Raw genomic sequence first — 22593 nt, 5'->3', positions numbered from 1 at the left:
CCTTACGGTAAATCGGCGTGAATTGGTAGTCTTGGAGGACCTCCAGCCATCGGGACAATTGGACGGAGGGTTGCGCCACCCGCATAGCGTATTGGAGAGCCGCGTGGTCCGTTCGAACAGTAAAATGACGGCCGTAGAGATACGGCCTGAATTGCTGTATAAAAAAAACGATCGCTAGCAATTCACGACGTGTTACACAGTAGCGTTGTTCCGCAGGCGACAAAACTCTGCTACCGTAGGCGACCACCCGTTCGACCCCCCCGACCACCTGTGAGAGCACTCCCCCGATACCCGTGTTACTGGCATCCGTGTCAAGCAGGAACGGTTGCGTGAAATCGGGGTAACACAAGGGAGGAGCCCGCACCAAGGCGTCCCGAAGGGAGCAGAACGCCGCCTCTTCTTCCGGCCCCCAGTGAAACCTTACCCCTTTAGCCGTCAAAGCATGTAGGGGCCTGGCTATGGTGGCAAAATGTTCGACAAAACGGCGGTAGTAGGAGGCGAATCCTATGAAGCTGCGGACTTCAGTGACTGAGGTTGGCGTTGGCCATGAGCTGACGCAGTGCGTCTTAGCAAGATCTGTAGAGATCCCTGAACGGCCAACGATATGCCCCAAGTACCTGACCGATTTCCGAAGCAGGTGACATTTAGCCGGTTTAAATTTAATTTTAATTTAGCGGAACGCATCCTGAGGAACACCCCTCTCAATCGCTGGAGGTGCTCCTCGAAAGTCCGGCTGAAAACGATGATATCATCGAGGTAAATCAAACAGGTGTCCCATTGGAGTTCTGACAAAACCAATTCCATGAGCCTCTGGAACGTGGCGGGAGCGGAATGTAAGCCCATGGGCAATCGATTGAATTCAAATAGGCCTCCTGGTGTCCGGAAAGCGGTCTTTGGTTTCGATTCCTCATCGAGGGGCAATTGCCAAAATCCCGAAAGCAGGTCAAGGGTGGAAAAAAACTGTGCTCCCGCCAAGGCATCCAGCGACTCATCCATCCTGGGGAGTGGATACGCGTCGGCCATCGAGATTTTATTTAGGCGGCGGAAATCCACACAAAACCGCAAGGACCCATCCTGTTTTTTAACAAGGACGATGGGAGCACCCCACGGACTGGAAGAGGGCGAAATGATGTCGGCAGCCAACATGTCATTAACAGCCGACTGCACATGCTCCTTCTCGGCTGGGCTGAGCCGGAAGGGATTCTGCCGAATAGGGGCCGCGTCACCCGTCGCTATGTGGTGGCGCAACAGGTCCGTGCAGCCAATATCGTACTTGTGTCTGCTAAACACGTCAGCGAATTCGAGTAGCAGGCCCCTCAACGCTCCCAACTGCACACTAGACAAGTTACGAGACCCAGCACACAACGAGTCCAACCATTCTGTCCCCTCCTCCAATGGAGGATGCGTATCGAGGCTAGAATCCGCATGTGCAACGAGCTGTTCATCGACGGGTAGCGGCGCCGCGTGAGCCAGCACCGTGCCATGTGTAATTACAGCTGGCCGCGATCCCGTATTCAGAACCATAACGAACGGATCCCTGTCCGCCCGCACCATGGTCTGAGCTACCGCTAAGTCGAGGCCCCCAACAGCTCTGTTTGACGGCCCCAACAGAACACCTTGTTCCGCCGCATCCACCCCGAGGGGTTTTCGCAATCAAAGGGGTACCAACATTTGCGATCCCGGGGGCACCCGCACAGTCTGAGTTGCCAGCGCCTGAACTGTAGCACAAACCGTGCGTATTTTGGTAGGACTCGTTAAAAATGCAACCCGCCGACCCGATGGAAGCTCAATGCAGGCCTGATCGACGAGAATTTTAATAGGCATTTTAGCCAGAAAGTCCGTACCCAGTAAACAAGGAACTGCCAGAGATGATGACACAAAAAGAGGACCCGCCAATTTGATATCGCCAATACAAATAGTCACCCGAATCTGTCCGATGATTCCCAAAGAACCCCCGTTCGCCGCGTAAAACGGTACGTCCACCGGAAGAAGGGGTCGACTTTGGACGGGGAGGATGTTATAAATAAGGTCCGAAATGATAGTGGCCGACGCACCCGTGTCCACCAGCACCCGGACCTCAACCCGTCAATAAAACTAGTTACTACGGACGACCCGGCCGACGCAGCCACTATCCTGTGGGCCAACTCGGACCATTCGACTGCTCCCGGGCCGTGTACGAACCCCCCTCGCCGAACCGAATCCCCGGTACCCATACGCGGTCCCCCCACCACAAAGCGGCGACCCGAGTGTGCCGTGTATGTGGACCGAGCGTGTGGGGTGCCGCGACTTGCCGGGGTTAGCTGGGACGACTTGGGGCCTTGGTTGTCGTCCGGACGTGGTCCCGTGGCGCGCTGACGCGGAGCCCGGCAGCCGGACGCGACGTGACCCCGAAGGCCGCAGTTGTAACACATGACAAGGGACGTCGTAGGTTTCAGTTGCTCCAGCTTGCGGGACGATCGTATGGGCGAACGACCTCCCGATCTCCACTCCCCCGGTCTCGACACGTTGAAGGCCTCCTCCCGAGCCGTATCAGTCTGAGGCTCGGCGACCGTCGCGGCAGGTGTCGCGATCTCCGCCGATGCACAGACGACTGCCCGCTTGCGCTTGAGGACCTCGTGTGCGTGGATACCTGTAGCAACCCCCAAGGAGCAGATGTCCATTTCGTCCGCCGTATTGATGGGGACTCCCAGGTCGTGAGCCAACGCCAGCAGCTGCTCTGTCACCATGGCGTCCTTCCCCTCCTTGTCCATGCGGGGAAAAGCGGCGTCCGCCAGGGCGAGCAGCGCCGTGCGATAGGCGAGCGTAGTTTCTCCAACCATCTTACGCCGTTCGTAGAACTGGTGGCGACAGGTCGAGGGCGGTCCGAACACCTTAGCCATGAGATGTAGCGCGGCCTGGAGCGTTGAGCGGGACGACCTCTGGGCGGATGTGAAGGCCGCAAGTGCGTCGTCGTCGAGCATCGCCGGCAGCGCGCGTAGGGCAGTGGTGTCGGACCACCCCGACATCTCTTGATGTGCGAGGAACCTTCGTTGGAAGGCCCCCCAGTCGCCCCCATCTGCCTTGAACGCCGTCAGCGTGGGCAGTCTTTGTTGGAAGACCTGGTCGTCGTCCTCCGATGAATGCTTTTCCTGCGCGCCGCTGTGGTTGACGAAAATGTCGGCTCCGTCGGCAGGCGCATGGTGGAGAGTTTTGGCGCGCGCCGATGACGTGGGCTGTGTAGAGTGGAGGTCCCCGACCACGTGGTGTCCACGCTTCCCGCCAATCGATGGTGGACCCTCAAAAATGGCGCCAATTTCAAAACTTTCGGCGCGGAGCGCGTTCTGGCGGGATCCCTCCGGCCGCGCTCCCTCCTCCACCCTCGTAGTCGTCCTCCCGCCTGCTGAAACGGTAATTTCTGCCAAAATTGAAGCGGCGGCGAGCAGCAACTCCGCCAGGCGGGAGTGTGCATCCTGTAGGCTGGTGTCGGAGGCGAGCGGAGCATCGGCCATCGCCGCGAAGTGCTGCATCGGCGGCAACTCTTTGTCCTCGCCTTCCGAGGCTTGTGGCTCCGGTACGTCGTCGTCTTCCCGATCTCGCTCTTGGGTACGGGTAGTCTTCCTAGTATCCATCCTTTTGAAGACAGGTTTACTTCTGACGCCAGTTGTAATGTAGTAACTTGGCGGGAGACGACCTTACGGGTAGCACACTCTTTATTTACACCAACTTATATTACACGGGTGGCTAATCTGCAGCCTAACCCATGGGGTTCCCCTGGCTATACCCACACGGGCTCTTACGCCCCGTAGCTTCTCGGAACCCACCCGGCTGGGGTGTCCGTCTCGACTCTGGGTCCCACAGCCTCGTCCCACATGGACGTCAGACCACGGGTCCCACAGTCTCGCCTCCGAGCCACACAGGGTCCCGGCCCTTACAAGGACAGCGGAACTAGGGGTCTTAGGGCCCTACGTCTTCAACTCCGTCTTCGATCTTCAACTGGTTAACAACTCCCCGAGTGCTCCCGCGCGTCCCCCTTTATAGTCCCTCATGCGGACGTCGCTGAGAGCACCCACCCCAGTTGACCAATCATTGCGTGCTGCCCACGATCCTATTTCCCACCTTGTGTCAGCGCGCACAACCACGCACCCCGCGCCGCCCCGTGATCTCTCACTGTCGGCGCGCGTCAACACCACCACTACACTATTATAATATCCCAGAAATGGCTGTAACGTGCGTCACGTCACTTCACATGCCGCTCCCCCACGTTATCATCTATCTATATATAAAAGGGAAATTTGTGATTATGTGTGTCTGTTCAAAATGCTTAGCGTACTTCCCGACATGCAACAAACCTCAAATTTGCCACGTGGGTACTTTCCAGACTGTACACCATGCAAAAATTATACATTTTTGTATTTTTTTTTGGGGGGGGGGGGGGCGCAATAATGCATATATTTTGCACGGCAAGTGAGCTTTGACGTCACATCTGTCGTGTGACCCGTGTGCGGAAGCGTAACAGCGTGTGCCTGCTGATCGCTGGTAAAGTGAAATACAAATGTGTTGCAGGTCTAAGGCGTTCTTCACGCAGCATTGCTTTATTGTAATAATCCTTCTGGAGACGGCTTCGGAATCATTCCTTTTATTTCCACTCCACAATACACTTTGCTCACTCACTCTCCGTTGCTGGCAGACAACGAAGAGAGGACAGACTACGCACTAAGTCCCCACCGCGCACGTGGCACTCCGAGCCCCCGTCCGCGCGTGACCCTGCTCTTGTCAGTTTCAGTCTGCTCTCGATCGTTCTCTCTCACTCGCTCTTAATACCTTCGTCACGTGGTTCCCCCAGCCAATCGTTCATGGACAGCTTCGACCATTCTCGATGGTTCCCTGTCAATCCCGGGACCACGCCCCTCATCCGGCTCCCCATTAGCTGGGGCCCCGAATGGCTAGGCCAATCACTCCTGATGACCTGTCATGATGACGCGTGGGCCATGGTCCCTATCTCAACCCTTATTGGCTACAAGCAGGAACGGCAAGCCAATCCCCACGTGAACCCTCTATGGCTGTTATTACATCACCCCCCCCCCCGGTGAAAAAATTTAGCCGTCTCGGCTGGAAAAAGGGTGAAGAACCAATTCCGCAACATCTTATTAGGGCACCAAGGTGCGTTTAACAATTTGAGGGTGAACCGGCGTTCCCGCGCCTAACAACATGTAAAACAGTCACCCATAATAATTATAAAAAAAATCACAACATACATTAGGGCGCCCCTGCAGCGCGGTAACGACAGGGAATCAGCGAACGATCAAACGTTAATGAAACGGAAGATATTTCGACCGCGTACGCGACACGGGACCCTCTCCGCTCCCAGCGCAAGGTCACTTTGCTTCCGGATGGACAGGAGGTGGCAGGCTCGAAGAAGAAGTCGGTTGTTGGTGCTTGGTCACGTCCAGGGCGGGCCCCGTTGGAGGGGGGGGCAGCGGGGGCTTCCTCAGCCCTCAGAACCTGTTCATCTGCAGGAGGCACAACACAGTCCCCCCTGGGATCAACGGGCATGTCAAGCGGCGCAGTCGGCCCAGCAGAACCCGGCAGGTCAGCTATTGGGGATGAAGGACCGACACGCGCGTCAACATAGGGTTTAAGTCGCGAGGAATGAACATACCACCGACGTTTGCCGTATTGAACGCGGATACTTTGCGAGTTCCGAACATCTACGAGCGTCACAGGCCCCCGCCATGGCCTGTGCAGTTTAGGGGATGTGCCCGCCGGTACCTGGGGGCAGTGGAGCCACGCCAGGTCTCCCACTGATCAAGGCATGCGAGTATGCGATCGACGCGCGTACCGTTCGTTCCTTGCCTGAGCACGGGCCGTCGCACACCGGGCAGCCTCTCGCGCTTCCGTTACTCGTTCAAGCGAGTCACGCACGTGGTCAGGCAGGGAGCGGGACGGTTGTTTACTCGGCGTACCCAGTTGCACATCGATGGGTGGAACATTTTCACGGCCATACATAAAAAAAAAACGGTGAGTATCCCGTGGACGTGTGCGGAACCATGCGGTATGCCGCCAAGACGCCTGGTATGTGCAAGTCCCAATCGGTTTGCTTTTCACTGACCGTGTGACCAAGCATAGCGGAAAGGGTACGGTTGAATCGTTCCACCATACCATCTGTTTGTGGATGGTATGGGGAGGTGCGAACTTTCTTTGTACCTAGCACATCACAAACTTCCCTAAGCAATTTAGAGGAGAAATTCCGGCCTTGATCTGTGAGCAGCCTTTCAGGTGCCCCCTTGTCCATGACATACCCGTTCAAGAAAGCGTCGGTGATGGACGCTGCCGTTTGGTCGGGCAGAGGCCAGGCCATCGGCCATCGAGAAAAATATTCCACCCCGACCAGAAGGTATTTATTGCCCCTAGCCGACGGGGGAAACGGCCCCAGAATGTCGAGAGTCACTAATTCGTTGATACGGGACACTTCAATGGAACGCAACGGTGGTACACAGTGGTTCCGAGGCAGCTTCCTCTTCGCACAATCATGGCACGAGCGGACAAAATCATTGATGTCCGCCGTAATACTGGCCCAGAAAAAATCATTTTGCATCGCGGCCACAGTCTTTTGGACGCCGAGGTGCATCAACTTATCAGCGTGCAGAGCGCGGAGCAGGTCGTAGCGAAGCGAAGTAGGCACCACCAAGCGTGGTCGGTCAGACACCCCGTCGGTACACATTAGCAATCCCGACTTACCCCGGAACATCTGCCACTTCCAGCCCGCCAATTGCGATTTCTGTTTCCCAACCAATTTACGTAGCGGAGACAGCGAGGCATCGGCCTCCTGCTCGCGCAACCAGACCGCGTGCGGCAGCCGTAAGGTATCATCGGTGTCCACCGACACCTGCTGGTCCTCCTCTTTCGCTTTCGCCCCTGCGTCGTCCTCATTCGCTATCGCCCCCATAACCGGGCAGGGCGACATGGGCGGTGTGGCGCAGCGGTGCGTGCCCGTCAGGCAAGTGCACGGAGGAACGGGCGGCAGCCTTGAGAGCGCATCAGCGTTCGCATGACGGGCCCCCTTTCGGTATGTTATATCGAAGGAAAATTCCTGTAACGATTCCAACCACCGGGCCAATTGGCCTGACGGCTGATCCAATTTGAGGGAATATTGCAAAGCCGCATGATCAGTGCGGACCAGGAATTTCCGTCCATACAGGTACGGTCGGTACAATCGAACCAAATGGACAATTGCCAAAAGTTCCCGCCTTGTCACGCAATATCGCGTTTCCGCAGGGGACAGAACCCTGCTGCCATACGCCACCACCCTCTCAACCCTGTCCTTACATTGCGACAAAACGGCCCCAACGCCGTTATCACTAGCATCCGTATCAAGGATGAACGGCTGTGAAAAATCTGGGTAATCTAACGTAGGCGCCGTGGCGAGGTGGTCCCGAAGTGCCATAAAGGAACTTTCTTCCTCCGCCCCCCATTTAAACCTTTGATTTTTGCCAGTCAGAACGTGTAATGGTTTTGCCAACGTCGCAAAGTTTTTAACGAAGCGGCGATAATAGGAAGCGAATCCAATAAACCGCCGAACATCACCCACTGAAGTGGGTGTGAGCCACTCACGTACACACTTCGTTTTCAGAGGGTCAGTGGATACACCGTCCGAACTGACAATATGACCCAGGTAAAGGACGGAGTGTTGCAGGAGGTGGCATTTCCTCGGTTTAAACTTAAGGTCAGCCGCACGCATTCTTTGAAAAACTGTCTCAAGGCGTTGGAGATGTTCCTCGAACGTGCGGCTAAAGACAATTATATCGTCTAGATATATGAGGCACGTTTCCCACTGCAGTCCCGCCAACACCAATTCCATGAGCCGCTGAAACGTGGCCGGAGCCACGTTCAGGCCCATCGGCAACCGATTAATTTCAAAGAGGCCTTGCGGCGTGCGGAATGCCGTTTTGGCTTTTGACTCGTCATAGAGGGGAAGCTGCCAGAAGCCCGAGGACAGGTCAAGGGTGGAAAAGAATTTAGCACCCGATAAAGCATCCAATGAGTCATCCATCCTCGGTAAGGGGTACGCGTCCGCTACCGAGATTTTGTTCAACCGGCGGAAATCAACGCAAAACCTCGTACCACCATCTTTTTTCTTAACCAAAACGACGGGCGCGCCCCAAGGGCTGTTGGATGGCGAGATAATATCCGCCGCCAGCAATTCATCTACCGCCCCACGCACGTGTTCCCTTTCCGCCGGGCTCATGCGGTGAGGGTGCATACAGACAGGCGGCGCCGCACCGGTTTCAATATGGTGCGACAAAAGCGATGTGCGTCCGAGGTCCAAATCATTTCTGCTGAACACATCAGCGTACTGCAGCAACAGCGAACGCAAGGCGTTTCTATGTTCATTTTACAAGGAAGAATTCTCTCCGCATAAATCCGCGATCCAGCGTTCTTGAGAACGATCATGCGGAGGCCCATCCGCGGGCATCCGAGCGCGTGGCGGTTTTTCACAAGAGGCGAAATCGGTAGTGGCGTGAGCCAGCACCGATCCCTCCGGAACAACAACGCGATCGGGTCCCCCATTCAAGACCTGTATGAAAGGTGCCTGACCTGGGCGCACGATCGTTTGTGCCGCCGCCAAGGAAAAAGATTTCGATACGGAATTCGATGGGGATAATAGCACGCCTTTCGCACCCCTTCCCATTTGAAGTGGTTTTCGGTAACGTAGCGGAATAAGCATTTGCGCTCCCGATGGAACCTCCACCGTAGCCGCAACTACAGCAGTAACTGCGTTACCTGTAGGCGCCTTGGCCAGCAGGGAAGGCAGGAACACCATCCTACGACCCCCCGGCATTTCCAAACAGTCCTGGTCGACCCGTATTCGCAACGGCATCCGGCGCAGGAAATCCGTACCCAACAAGCATGGAACAGCTAGCAAGCGAGAAATTAACACAGGTCCTGCGGCGGTAATATTTCCGATAGCGATGCTCACATCCACCTGTCCGCAGATACCCATGCTCCCCCCATTGGCGGCAACACACGCATCATTAACCTTACGTATTCTAGACGCAGGAATGGACAACAAATGAAAAATTACATCCGAAATGATGGTAGCCGATGCGCCAATGTCCACCAAGATACGGACGTCAACGCCGTCGATGGTACCGCGTACCGTCGACGAGCCCGACGCCGCAGCCACAATCCTGCGAGCCAGTTTCTTCCACTGTGTAGCAGAGCGTGTCAATGGAGCAGGAAAAGTAAAATCGGCCTTAGGAGTGTAAGAATGAGTGCGAGTGGATGAGTGATGTGACACGACCTGCCGGGTGTCCGATTTGTGCCGACTCGCCCGAGGTTGTTGCAGTTCCGCGGCAGGTAGAGGAGATGGAGGTCCCCTTGGCGGAGGAGGCGACAGCAGAGGTCGGCAGCGGCAGTCACGGGCGAAGTGGCCCCGTCTGCCGCACTTTAAACACGCGGCCGACGTTGGCCGGTGGTCGGACGACCCGGCCCTCGCACGCGGTCGGCCCGTGTAGTCGCCCCGCTGGTCGCGCAGCCGCCGGCCCGGAATCCTATGCGGGACAGCAGCAGCCAGCATGTCGTCGTCGCCCGACTCGTCGGAGCAGTGGACAACCAGTCGCGGAGACCACCCCAGAGGCGGCCCGTCGATCTCGGGTTTCCCCGTCCACGCCGCCATCTGGTCCCACCGCTTGATATTAAACTTAGCGTCCAGGCAGCGCGCCACCCACCGCGATGAAAGCGGTTCGTGGCCGCACACTGGTAGAGAGATGTTGAGCTCCTGAGACAACTCCAGCATGCGGGAAAGGATGAGTGGATCCAAATGCTCGGCCGTTGCGTCGGGGTAGGCGGCCATGGCCATCGCCATCAACGCCCCCCGATAGGCCAACGGCGATTCCTCCGGTGCCCGGCGACGCGACATAAATTTTCTGGTGGCCGATGTCGGCGGGTCGTAAAATTCCGCCATCTCTGTGAACGCATCCCGCAGTGTCTTCTTCTTGGACGCCGGGATGGAGCGGAAGACTCCCAGAGACACATCATCGAGCAGCGTAGGTAGCGCTCCCAGCGCTTCTTCCTCCGTCCAGTTGACAGATCTAAAAGCTGACTCGAAGCGCCACGTAAAAGCACTCCAATCGCCCCCGGCGATAAATTATTTTATTTGTGGAAGGCGATTTCCGCGGTGGCAGGCGCGTGCCGCGGGCGTCTCCGGCCGCCGTTCCCGCTCTCCGCTCGGTGCAGACAAAATGGCGTCCGGCGGCCGCGTGGTGGTAGGCGCGCCCAAAATGGCGGCCGACGACTCCGGCGCAGCCGCCCCACCCAAGACGACGGCGTCCTCCCGCGTGGCAGGAGCAATGGCGGGTCCCGCTTCCATAGCAGGACCCCTTCCCGCGGCGTCCAGCTGATCGGCGATCTGGCGACCCACGGCTGGTGAGGACGCCACTGCGGTCACCAGGCTTAGCAGAATTGCGCGCAACGACTCAATCTGCTCCGCCATCAGCCGCCATTCGTCTCTCGGTCCTGCGGTGGTCGCATCCTCCCCCGGTCGACGCTGAGAGGCGTCGAGGCGAGCGTCGTCAGCCGGCGGCACCAGGGCTGTAGCTCCCAACAGCTCATCTTCATCCGTCTCGACCTCTTCCTCCGACAGAGGCACGGGCAGGTTCTTTTTTCTGAGGTGCTTAGACATCTTGACGATCGTCCAAACAGTCGCAGAATTACTTCTGACACCAGTGTAATAATCCTTCTGGAGACGGCTTCGGAATCAGTCCTTTTATTTCCACTCCACAATACACTTTGCTCACTCACTCTCCGTTGCTGGCAGACAACGGAGAGAGGACAGACTACGCACTAAGTCCCCACCGCGCACGTGGCACTCCGAGCCCCCGTCCGCGAGTGACCCTGCTCTTGTCAGTTTCAGTCTGCTCTCGATCGTTCTCTCTCACTCGCTCTTAATACCTTCGTCACGTGGTTCCCCCAGCCAATCGTTCATGGACAGCTTCGACCATTCTCGATGGTTCCCTGTCAATCCCGGGACCACGCCCCTCATCCGGCTCCCCATTAGCTGGGGCCCCGAATGGCTAGGCCAATCACTCTTGATGACCTGTCGTGATGACGCGTGGGCCATGGTCCCTATCTCAACCCTTATTGGCTACAAGCAGGACCGGCAAGCCAATCCCCACGTGAACCCTCTATGGCTGTTATTACATTATTATTTCAGTCGTTTACTGCTGTACGCACCCTGAAAGTTGTGTGGAGTGGTTCGCGCGAGTTCGATTCCCGCTCACGGCCACCACCGGTGACGATTATTTTAACCAGTCCTGGGCCTCCCCTAGGTCGACTCAGCCTCAAACGAGTAACTGGTGTGGTGTGTGAACATCACCACTGGGGGGACAAAGGCAGCCGGGCGTGGTGCTGGCCACCCACCCCCTCGTGTGCCGTGCCGGCCTTCATAGGTGCTCGCTAACAGCACTTGCCCCCTACAGTCTCACAGGTTACACGGGGGATCTTTGGCTTTATCCTGTGTGTGGGGGGGGCAGTGACTGCGTAGCGATTCGCGCGCTGCACTACAAACCCGGCGACCCGAGTTCGATTCCCGCTCACGGCCAACGCCGGTGACGATTATTTGAACTGGTCCTGGGCCTCCCCTAGGTCGACTCAGCCTCAAACGAGTAACTGGTGTGGTGTGTAAACATCGCCACTGGGGAGACAAAGGCGGCCGGGCGTGGTAAATCCAAGTCCCGGGCGAAGCTGGGCAGTAAAGCTAGTATCTATATATATAAAAGGGAAATTTGTGAATATGTATGTCTGTTTGAAATGTTTATCATACTTCCCGACATGCATTAAACTTTAAATTTGGCATGTGGGTAGCTTCCAGACTGTACACAATGCAAAACGTATAAAATTGACTTTTGTATTTTGGGGGGGGGGGGGGCACAATAATGGATATATTTTGCACGGCATGTGAGCGGTGACGTCACATCTGTGATGTCACCCGCATGCGGCAGCGTTACGCTGTGTGCCTGCTGACGTCACGCATGCCCCCCCCACCCTCCGCGTAGGCCGTGTATTAATCCAAGACAAGAATCCAAGTCTCGGGCGAAGCCGGGTAGTAAAGCTAGTTAATAATAAAATAATCATGAGCGGGTGGATTTTTCCACTCCCCCAGGTCGAGTGGAGAAAATTTTTTTACGCAAATTCGCTTAAAATGTTACGTTTCTTTATTGAAATTTTATCAAATAAATATTTCTTCGCAGCAACAAAGTGCTTTTGGTGTCTTTATTTATTTCTTCAGCACTTAAAACAAAAGGTAAGTACATTTTTTGCTTCTAAATTATGATAAAATACATTTCTCCGTGATTTCCAGATATTATATCGAATTCAAATTGATTTCAACCCCAGCGAGTCAAAGCAGAAAAAAATAAAGTATCAGAGCAGTGATTTTTAACTGATTGAAGGGGAGTTAAATAAAGTGTTACAGTGACATGAAGTGACATGTTTTATGACATAGTTTCGTACAAGAATCACTACCATTAATACAGTACTACAGTCAAATGCAGGGAGGTGTTTGATTACATCGTTTTGAGCAAGATTCACTGTCATTAAATTTACACAAGATACAATAATACTCTAGTCAATATTTTTGTAACTTTAAGGGTTATGTTTGGTCTTTTTTTAATTTAAAACTTCTGACAGTATCAGCAGCCTACTTTCTTCACTCTTCGTTATCAAACGTCCATCGGGGAATAAACATTTGTCAGTTCAAAGCTTCAGGTGAGTTCAAAGCAGTGCTAAAGTCACGTGAAGTGTTAATTCACATTATTTTGAGACGGATATTGTTTGCCTTTTAAAATTGCACAAGATACACGAGAGTCCGTGCTTAAATAATTACAGCTATCACTCAATCGTGTCGGAAGATCCTGCGGACGCATTGAATTACCCTCCATAATTTTTTCACGATCAAACGCCTTCTGGAATGCCGCTACACACATTGGCACTGAAGACAGTCGTTATCATCGTGCTGCTGCTAAATCTGAACCCGAAGAACGGTCTTTGCAATGGAATGCGTTTGGTGATAAAATCATTACAAAATAACTTCATCACCGCAGATATTGCGTCGGAATGCAACCGAGGCAAGATCGTTTTCATCCAAAAAATCGACCTCGCTGCAAGTGACGTCACTCTTCCTTTCATACTGAAACGACGACAAAATCCGATAATTTCTGCGTATGCGATGATGATCAACAAGTGCCAGGGTCAGACTTTTGAAAATGTGGGTATTTATCTCAATGAACCCGTATTTCCCCATGGACAGTTGTACGTGGCTAATATAGCTCAGTGGGTCTATAAGTTGAATAGTTTATAGTTTACATTTAAATACCAATACATTTAGATATCAACAGGGAAGGCTATTTTATCCCTAAAATATAGCATATCTGTACATTTAAGTCCATCGATCAATAACTGTGCAACTCTTTTTGCAATTTAATACTCTCCCATGCGTTTTCGGGTTGTATCGCATGTATTTTTTGCGCGTGTTGTTCATCATGATGTCAGATGTTTCGAACCACAAGCTGGGAGCTTCCATGTTCCTGGGAGCTTTCAGCACATGGAGCGAACCGTCGGACATCATGCCAAGTAGCAAGCTTCGGCGGGTGGCCTTGTTAAATTCTGCTGGGCTGCTACGGGTGAGAGCCCTTCACAAACGCTCAATGACACCAAGTCACATTCTGCAGAGTACAGTGTCATTTTTATGAAAATCTATTATTTTATTGTTCTTTCCCCGCACCTCCGATTAGCACGGTTGGCTACGTAGGGTGCAAAAGAAGTTCAATATACATCTCGGTGGACTGCGGGGCATTAAAAAAATAGATTAAAAGGCATCCACAACTTTTACAAAATTATGTAACATTCATGCCCATCGACCGATGTGCCTGTTTATAACCAGTGGTTATACAATTCACCTCTGGCTGTCAGTTCATATATGCAAATGTGGCAATGTAAAGGTGTAAAGTCAGGTCATCCCCTCGAGATTAGTATTGCGAGTCCAATTGACTGAGGAAGTAACGTAGGGAATTAAATAATATTTTTCCCAATTAGCTAATTGAGTGCTAATTGTTTTTTTTAAAGGGTGTGTTCATTGTGTGGACAAGATATGTATTGTGAATTGCTTTGGAGAATATTAATTATTAATTCACTGCGTTGCCTGCACTTGATTTGTGCACTCCAGGAACCAAAGTGACCCATTAATCTAAATCATGCAGAGTTAAAGTAGAATACTGAATACAGGTTGCCAGACAGACTGACTGATTAACAGACAGATAGGTAGATGAGTAGCGGATAGATAGAAGGTATGCAACACTTATATTGACTGCTACACATTAATAATCGTCCCATAAGAGATCAATATTACGTGTGCACATTTCTGATGCTCTCCACGTAATCTGCAGTCTACCTTTTCTTGTCAGCCAATTTTTCCCGATTGTATAAACATTATCTATGCACTCATGCGCACAATCGTATTTTTATTACATTAAGTGTGTCTGTCGATGGGAAGTGTACGAAGGGAGGATTTTTAATTGCCTGTAAAGCCACCGCAGAATCATAATCGACTTAATTTGAACCATTACGCATGATAAATTAGAAGGGTATCACTCGGGGTAGGCTCATGCTTACGTTTATAATTTGTTAAGGCAGCCCTGTAGTGTGACCTTATTTAAAGGGGGGAATACAAACACTCCGGGGTGTGGGCATGAGAGTTTAGTTTGTTGTCCTTCCCCCGCACCTCCGATTAGCACGGTTGGCTACGTACAGTGCGAAATGGGTTTTTTTTGTCCTAACTGTACTTGAAAATAATGTTTAACACAAAACAGAATGAATCACTTTAGACTAGTATTTGCTCTGTCTTGCATTACACGTCTAGCCCTCGCCCACCGCGCATATGAGTAAAGGTTGCAACGTCCATCGTTTGTTTCACTGGTGTCCAAATAACAATGTGCCAATATCTTTTGACTTGAATGAGAATTTAGCAGGGGCGCTGACCCTTCAGCAGGGGGTCTTCCCCCTCCAGCAGTCCTGGCACTGCTGGGGTGTGGTAAGGTATGCTTTTTAAAAGTTCTCGGAAAGGCATGGAAACAATTCTGAAATGGTTTCTCTCAACCGTAACTCATGTGAAATTCATCTCCTTGTGAGATATATCTTTCCTAGTGATAAGGCACGTTTTGACTTTTATGGAATCAAGAATTGTGGCTCAATAACGCTATTTCCCAGGTGACACTTTCAATACAAACAAGTCTGGCCGTTGTCACATTTCACGTAAAAAAAGAATATGTGCACCCCGATGAAGAAAAACCAAAGGATTATTACACACTCTGTGTCTACAGCATTGCTCTCTATTGTAATAACAGAAAAGTATCATGAACGTTTTTACTGTCTTTCAATCAATGTTGTCATGTAAGTCACGCCACACATCATTGAAAATGCATTCATATTAGGATAAGCTTGAGTTAATTTTATTAAAATTACCAATCGACATACGCCCAAGCTGAGGGTAACAATCTTGCAATGATCGTATCACATTTATGCAGACAAATCACAATTGGGAGGAAAGTCTACTCAGATTCTTGATGAAGGTTGAAGGAAATTTTACTTAATTGATCCAAGACTGAATTGGTTTTGATATGATATTATTTACACATGTAGGTACGAAGCGTAGTGGGCAGTATTTTATTCATCAGTGTTTGATTTTAATGTTCTGTATATGGGAAGGTCAAAATTCAACTTGTAGAAGTCAGGATGTGATTAATGTATATATTATTCTCAGTAAGAGTTGCAGAGACACAGAGAAGTAAAGAATGAAGATAATAATGTGCAGGTGGTGGTAATAGTTCCAACCGAGTTGAGAGATTGGAAGGAATGGTTGAAGACATTGAGTGGGCTCAATTTTGAGTCACTCGTGACATTAGTTTTCCAATGAGGAGCATACTATTGCAAAACATTCCAGATGAGACTGTATCTACACAGGATGCAAGATGAGAGGGTGCATGTGGATTTGTGCAGTAAATCGGTATGGCTAGTCTGGTGTAATCATATGAATGTTGGTCGATGAAGCTTTGTCAAGCAGAACTCACTGCCCAACCGAGCCAGGCCAACGTGGTTCAGGTTATGTCAAGTCAGCCTAATGCAACTCTGCAAGGGACATGTTCTTTTTTTTCCACTGCAGAAGCCGTGCCATGCCCACTATAACGTCACGGGAAAAGAACGTGTAATGGAAGCGTGCAAACGGCGTGGTGACGCTGTGTCCTCGCAGTGTACTGACTGACGTCACAGGCAATGAATGAGTCGTTGGGCCCGCCCCTGGCCCGGCTTGGACCCGAGACATAGCCGCGCGTCTTGTGAGGCCAGTGGTGTCACCGTTTGGTTATTCTGTCTTGGCACTGCCTAATAGCCAGCCATACCCCGTGTGCTCTACACTGACTCGGCTCAGATAGGCTAGTATTACCCTAAAATCAGATCTAGATTGTTCCAGATTACATTGGTGGACCGATTCTGATCGTAGCCATGAAACTGCCTTTTTAATAAATTGACATTTCAATAAAATCCAGGTTGCATTATTGTATTTCTTTTTTACACCCCAATCATTTTTTTTCTTAATGACACTTACATAACCAAACATGATTATTAAAAAAATCATATCTGCATAATTGTATGCGCACCATTAAAGTGGTAATGTTACTTGGAAAAAAATGCATAACTATAAATAGTTAATATAAAATAGAGTATCTTAAATATTACAATCTATTCTTTGCATATATGATCGTTTTACTGTACTTTAAAACTCCCGCATATAGATCTGTAAAGCCTCTTGACCTGATACAAATGTACAAAGACAAACATTGTCAAGTTTCACAGAGAGACCCCACACATCCCTGCATCTACAAGACAATTGAAGTATATTACAGAGAAAATTTGCTTTCAACCCCTCAATATCTTGGTAAAATTTTCAGTTTTTTTGTTGCTATAATATCTAGCAGCCTGCACGTTCTTTGGACGTGACAGGAATCCAGGCAGGAAGCCAGTGATCCGACCAGCAAAATGTTTTTTTTCTCATGTAGTAGTATGATATGATGCATACAGAGCGATTACTCTTATTTCCCAAATTGCTTGGCAAAACTATTTCAACCATTTCAATCTCATAAAAACAATTTGCAAAAAATGCTTCCTGCATCTGAAATAGTTTAATACATACCGCTACATGGACGCAAAATAGTTATCTATTTTTAAAAATCCAAACTACGTCAAAGATGACGTGATTTTATTTTCAAAATGTGCATTTTTTTTTTGCAAAAAATACATATACCACGTTTAAAAAAAGAAAAATAACGATGGTACTCTGATTTACAAAGCCTGTGTATCTTTTTTTCACCAATGTCAACATACCATTCTAATAACATTACCATAGAACACTGTGCTTAGCCTTAAAAATAATGACAAGTGCACGTTTTGCGCTCTGTTCAAATGACTCAATTCTGTAAGAAGCAAACAATGTTTAGATCGTGTTGCATGGCTGTGTAAACCATTGGTTTAAATTGGTCAATAATATTTAGAAGCTAGGTTATTGTGTGTGATATTTTTTTTCCTCATAGGCCCTATTTTCCACCACGTCTTTTGCCTTTTAATTGCCTTTCATACTCAGCGAGAATCCGCCCGCAGGGCAGCTCAGCCAGAAATGAGTAAGTGACCTGGCATTTTCCAATGTAACAGGGTATACGCAGTCTGGTATATGTCGGTTACTTGTTCCCCTGGGTCCAAAATCTCCAATCAAAAACCAACAGAAAGCCCTATCTTGATAATTTCCACAGTAAAAAGAAAAGCGACAAACAAAATTAATTACCTCTTACTCGGGTCTGGCAGTATGACGACTAGGTCATATTTACACGTTAATGTATTAGGTCAAATTATTTGTTCATATTGTGAAGCTTAATTCGATTAATAAAAAATGAAATGCTACTTCCTTGTCAATTATTGTGCAGTATTATGAGTGCGAATAGATAGCAGCTTAATGGGTGAAAACTGGCGACATTCAGCGAATATTGCTTCGTTTTAAATCGCAGTTTAAATCGGATGCATGCAATGATGGTGACACTGTAGTAGAAATGAATGTATTCAGAAACTGCAAATTTAACCAAATGTAATCTCGTCAACAATAAGTTGTGATTTGTGCAATGACTAATAATGGCACCGCGTGATTATGCTGTTGTCCATGGCATACAATAAACAAAATACTGAAACAATGAATTAGAATGCCATACAAATATAACTCAAACGTGTATAAACTTACTACCTTGCACAGGATTTAACAAAAATATGTGAGGATGGGGAAATGAAGTCACCAACGTTGTGTGATGGTTCTATCCAGATGATAATGTATTTAAGTTAATTAACAGTAGTCAAGGTTGTCTCAAGCTTCATCCCATGATTTAAATTCACTGGCATTTCTATATTCAAGACACATGCTCTCTGACTGTCAAATATATCCATTTAAAAGGCTTAATAGTCACTAAAATGGTGGCCGCTCCAAACCTACTCTGAAATAATACATCTGCAGCTGAGGTAAGAATGTGCGAACCCAGAATGCAACCACGTATCGTAATTATTACCCAAGTGATTTGTGCACACTGATGTAACTATACCATCACTGAAAGTAACACACAGGACAGTGTTAAGGAATTGTATAATACAAAGATCCACTTTCACATTTGCACCCAAAAAAATAATCGTTCAACCCTCTCAATGTGGCCACGCTTTCCACTCTAAAATAATTGTGTTATCTAAATCAGCAACTCTGTGTCACTGTGATCAAGCTGCACAGTTGGTCTGGTAATGTGCCTGCTGATGGAACCGGACAACCAACATTTTTTGTCTACTTTGTGGACTTGAAGAGATGTTTGTGAGATGAAGGGAAGCGTTAGAGACCTGAGATCCACGTGGATTACAACACCACTGGACAGATGGACAGTCGTGCTTATTTGCCATTATAACTCTTCCTCACATCGGTGCATTTCTCCACATCGTCAGGGAGCAGAGAAGGAAAGGCTGTGCCGACAATTATGTTCTGCCTCATTAGGTCTCAACAGAGCCAACAGCTGCTCCAAGAAGCAAATTTGCCAGTGCCATGGCTCCCTTCCAGATCCATTAGCGTCCGGTAAAATTACAGATAACAATCCCACATTACATTTTTTTATTCTTCTTTTTTGAGGCAGCTCAAGGAGATTATATCACAGAACTATAGATGTAAGGTGGATCACCCACTTTTATTTTTATCCATATTTAGAGAAATTCGATTTTTGTAATGTTCGTTTTACATACAGTATATTTACATATACAGCAAGGTGCTTCAAATAAATGTTAACACTTCCGAGACGATGCATGTGTTGACAATGATGGCGAACAAGTGGAGACTCTGACTTTTTGAAGCTATTAAAATACATTTGTTAGCAGTTTAATACGTAGGCTTTCGCGATCAATATCATCCATAATAGAGGTTTTTTTGGGTTAGATCATGTAAATATATAAATGTATCGTTAAAACACGCCACCACCCGTCACAGCCAACTAGTAAGGGTTGTCACGTAAACAGAACATGCCAATTCGTCACGAGTACAGCACACCGGTGTGTTGGAGAGCCAAGCCACATTTGTTATCATTACAACAGTGCATTATCCGTTCTTTTGAATTATAAACGATAGTCCCTTTTAAGTGTTAATATTTTTTGAAGCACCCTGTATATCCCAATCCTGTAAGAGGTATTAGATCTTGAGACATCCACAGAAACAGACATCACAGAACTACTTATGAGGTCCCTTCTCGTGACCTCTTACCCAACTAAATAGCAGCACGCCCCCACCGACCTTGATATGGAGAGTAATGCTCATTGCCTGTTATTCAAACTGATATTTAGCATTATGTGAGTTGGAATATTTGCAAATCAATTGCAAAACCAGGTTTTATACCATGGTTTTCCTGTGGACATTGGTTGCCAGCATGAGACCATCAACTGATGACACTTGAGAACCTGGTTAATGACATGTAGAAGTTACCTGGATGCGAAGCCAGGACATCAAGTGTGCTAGCTCAGTGCTGTGATCTCTGAACCACCCAGCCATTAATTGCCACGAGTGATTACTTCAGGTATTCGTGACGTGATTTATTGTAATGTATTAGTAATATATGGTAGTTTAAGATGATTGAATGTAATTCATACAAATCGTTGAGTCATTTGTAACTATATTGTCCTTAATTTAGTTAAATCTTTGGTTTATTACCTCTTTTGCCAGGGAGACATAAATAAACATTGTTACAAGGTTACATTATTTTTTTAATCCCAAATTGGTTGTAATTGATATTATTATTCTTCAAGCTATGCCTTCAGTACATGGTAGACACCTCTTGCGAATGACAATGTCAGTAGGTCGTTTTACCCACTTTATAGCAGAGTGACGCACATGGTAATTTTGCATCGAAGTTATTGGACAGATGTAGGAATCATACAATATTCAAAGACATTGAAAAGAGAATGCAATAAACGCACAAGTTCAGTTTTAATTTGCACAAAATAGTTTGGGTTTCAAAGTTAACATTTTAAACTAAGCACAGATACACACATGCATGCACACAAAGACAGTGGGCTGACATTGAAATGTGTAATGCAGAGATGAAATGATTTTAAATGTTAATATGCGAAAAAGATACATTAAAATGCAGACTTTGTTTTTCTTGGTTGCATTGATGTCAAGTAAAATGAAGCAAGTCACCCTCTTGCCTGGCATCATGCCAATGGAGATATAGTGATACTGTTATTAAACCAATATACACTGGAATTAGCAAATCAATGCTATCCCAGCCAATTCAATAACCTAATACTGGTCACAAGGAATGTTGTTATTTTTTATTTTATTTTTCTCCCTACGTGACTTTAACAAAAGAACCAAAGAGTACAAGGAATGTTAGTAAATGAAAGAGTTTACTTTCCCACACTGAACTTGACAATGTCATTTCATAGCAAATCAGTCATATTTCACATCTGCTGAAGAGACCAACAAAAAAGTCACATTTCTTACTGAGGTTTGTCAAGCAATTAATTTTATAAACTCCTACTGATATACCACAAGAGATGCACGTACGAGTTAAAGATGTAGTGAGAAGAGAGAAATATAGAGGACTAGCTTGACTTCCCGGCTTCGCCCGGGACTTGGATTCACCACGCCCGGCCGCCTTTGTCTCCCCAGTGGCGATGTTCACACACCACACCAGTTAATTGTTTGAGGCTGAGTCGACCGAGGGGAGGCCCAGTACCGGTTCAAATAATCGTCACATCGACAGATGTGACGTCACAGCTCACTTGCCGTGCAAAAAATATATGCATTATTGTGCCCCCCCACCCCCAAAAAAATACCAAAGTCTATTTTTAAAAATGTTGCATGGTGTACAGTCTGGAAAGTACCCACATGGCAAATTTTAAGTTTGTTGTATGTCGGGAAGTACGCTAAACATTTTGAACAGGCACACATAATCACAAATTTCCCTTTTATATATATAGATGAAGAGGAATATAGACAAAAGATAGAGGCACACTGATTGGAGAAAAGAGATACAGATTAAACAGAAATGCAACGAAATGAGCGATGTAAACTAGAGACAGATGAAGTGAGAAGAGACAAGAGAGCTATTGACAAGATATAGATGAGAAATGTATCAACTTTTCTATTACTTGTTTTTTTACGTTTATTAGATTCTCGATTTGAGCTAATATTTGGCGAATCTGCCAAGCTCCACTGCTGGCTGTGGTGTTTGGAAATCTTGAACACAACCCCAGCATCGAGGGTCTTCAATGTCCATGTTGATCAACAAATCTCCAAAGAACCTGGCTCTCATTATACAAATTGTTATTGTCATTGTGGTTAGAAGTGACGATATTTTCAAACACATCTGTATAATACTGACACTCCAATTGGACTGCATATATTGTGTATATAATTGCAAATCATGATTATTAGTATATGTATGCATAATCGGCCAAGTGCCATCATTGGGCCTATGTATGTATATTGTATGTATGTTGAATTTATTTCGCATCATACATAGCCAAACCATGTTAATCAGAGGTGTGGGTCCATTTTTGTACACAAAGTACATTTAGATAAAAAAAAACAATAACTCCGAAGTGCTTGTTTAAATACTATTATTCTTTATTTCAAACACTGGAGCTACGTTAAAAGTCGATAGAAAGTATCTACCATTCGCAAATAATGTTTTCAATATTGGTAGGACTGTGTTATTTTATTATAGACAACCCATATTGAGTTCAGGTTGTGAAATACCCTGTATGTGTTTTTATCCATCAAAATAATTTTTTGACCAGCTATATCCAGAAAATGTTGCCCTGGTCAAACTTGTATCCAGCAGTACACAAAATATTGTCTAATTACATTTTGTTGCGCAGGGCAGATAACAACTGGCTCACAAATTAGCTTGAAATAGAAATCCTTTTGACTTCTCCATAGATTTGATCACACAAATAAGAAACATAATCACCCTTTGCACGAATGACACATTCAATCTTAAG

This window comes from Lampetra fluviatilis, chromosome 4 (assembly GCF_964198595.1).
Source record: "Lampetra fluviatilis chromosome 4, kcLamFluv1.1, whole genome shotgun sequence".
NCBI lineage: Eukaryota > Metazoa > Chordata > Hyperoartia > Petromyzontiformes > Petromyzontidae > Lampetra > Lampetra fluviatilis.
Note: the sequence above shows the minus strand (reverse complement) of the source record.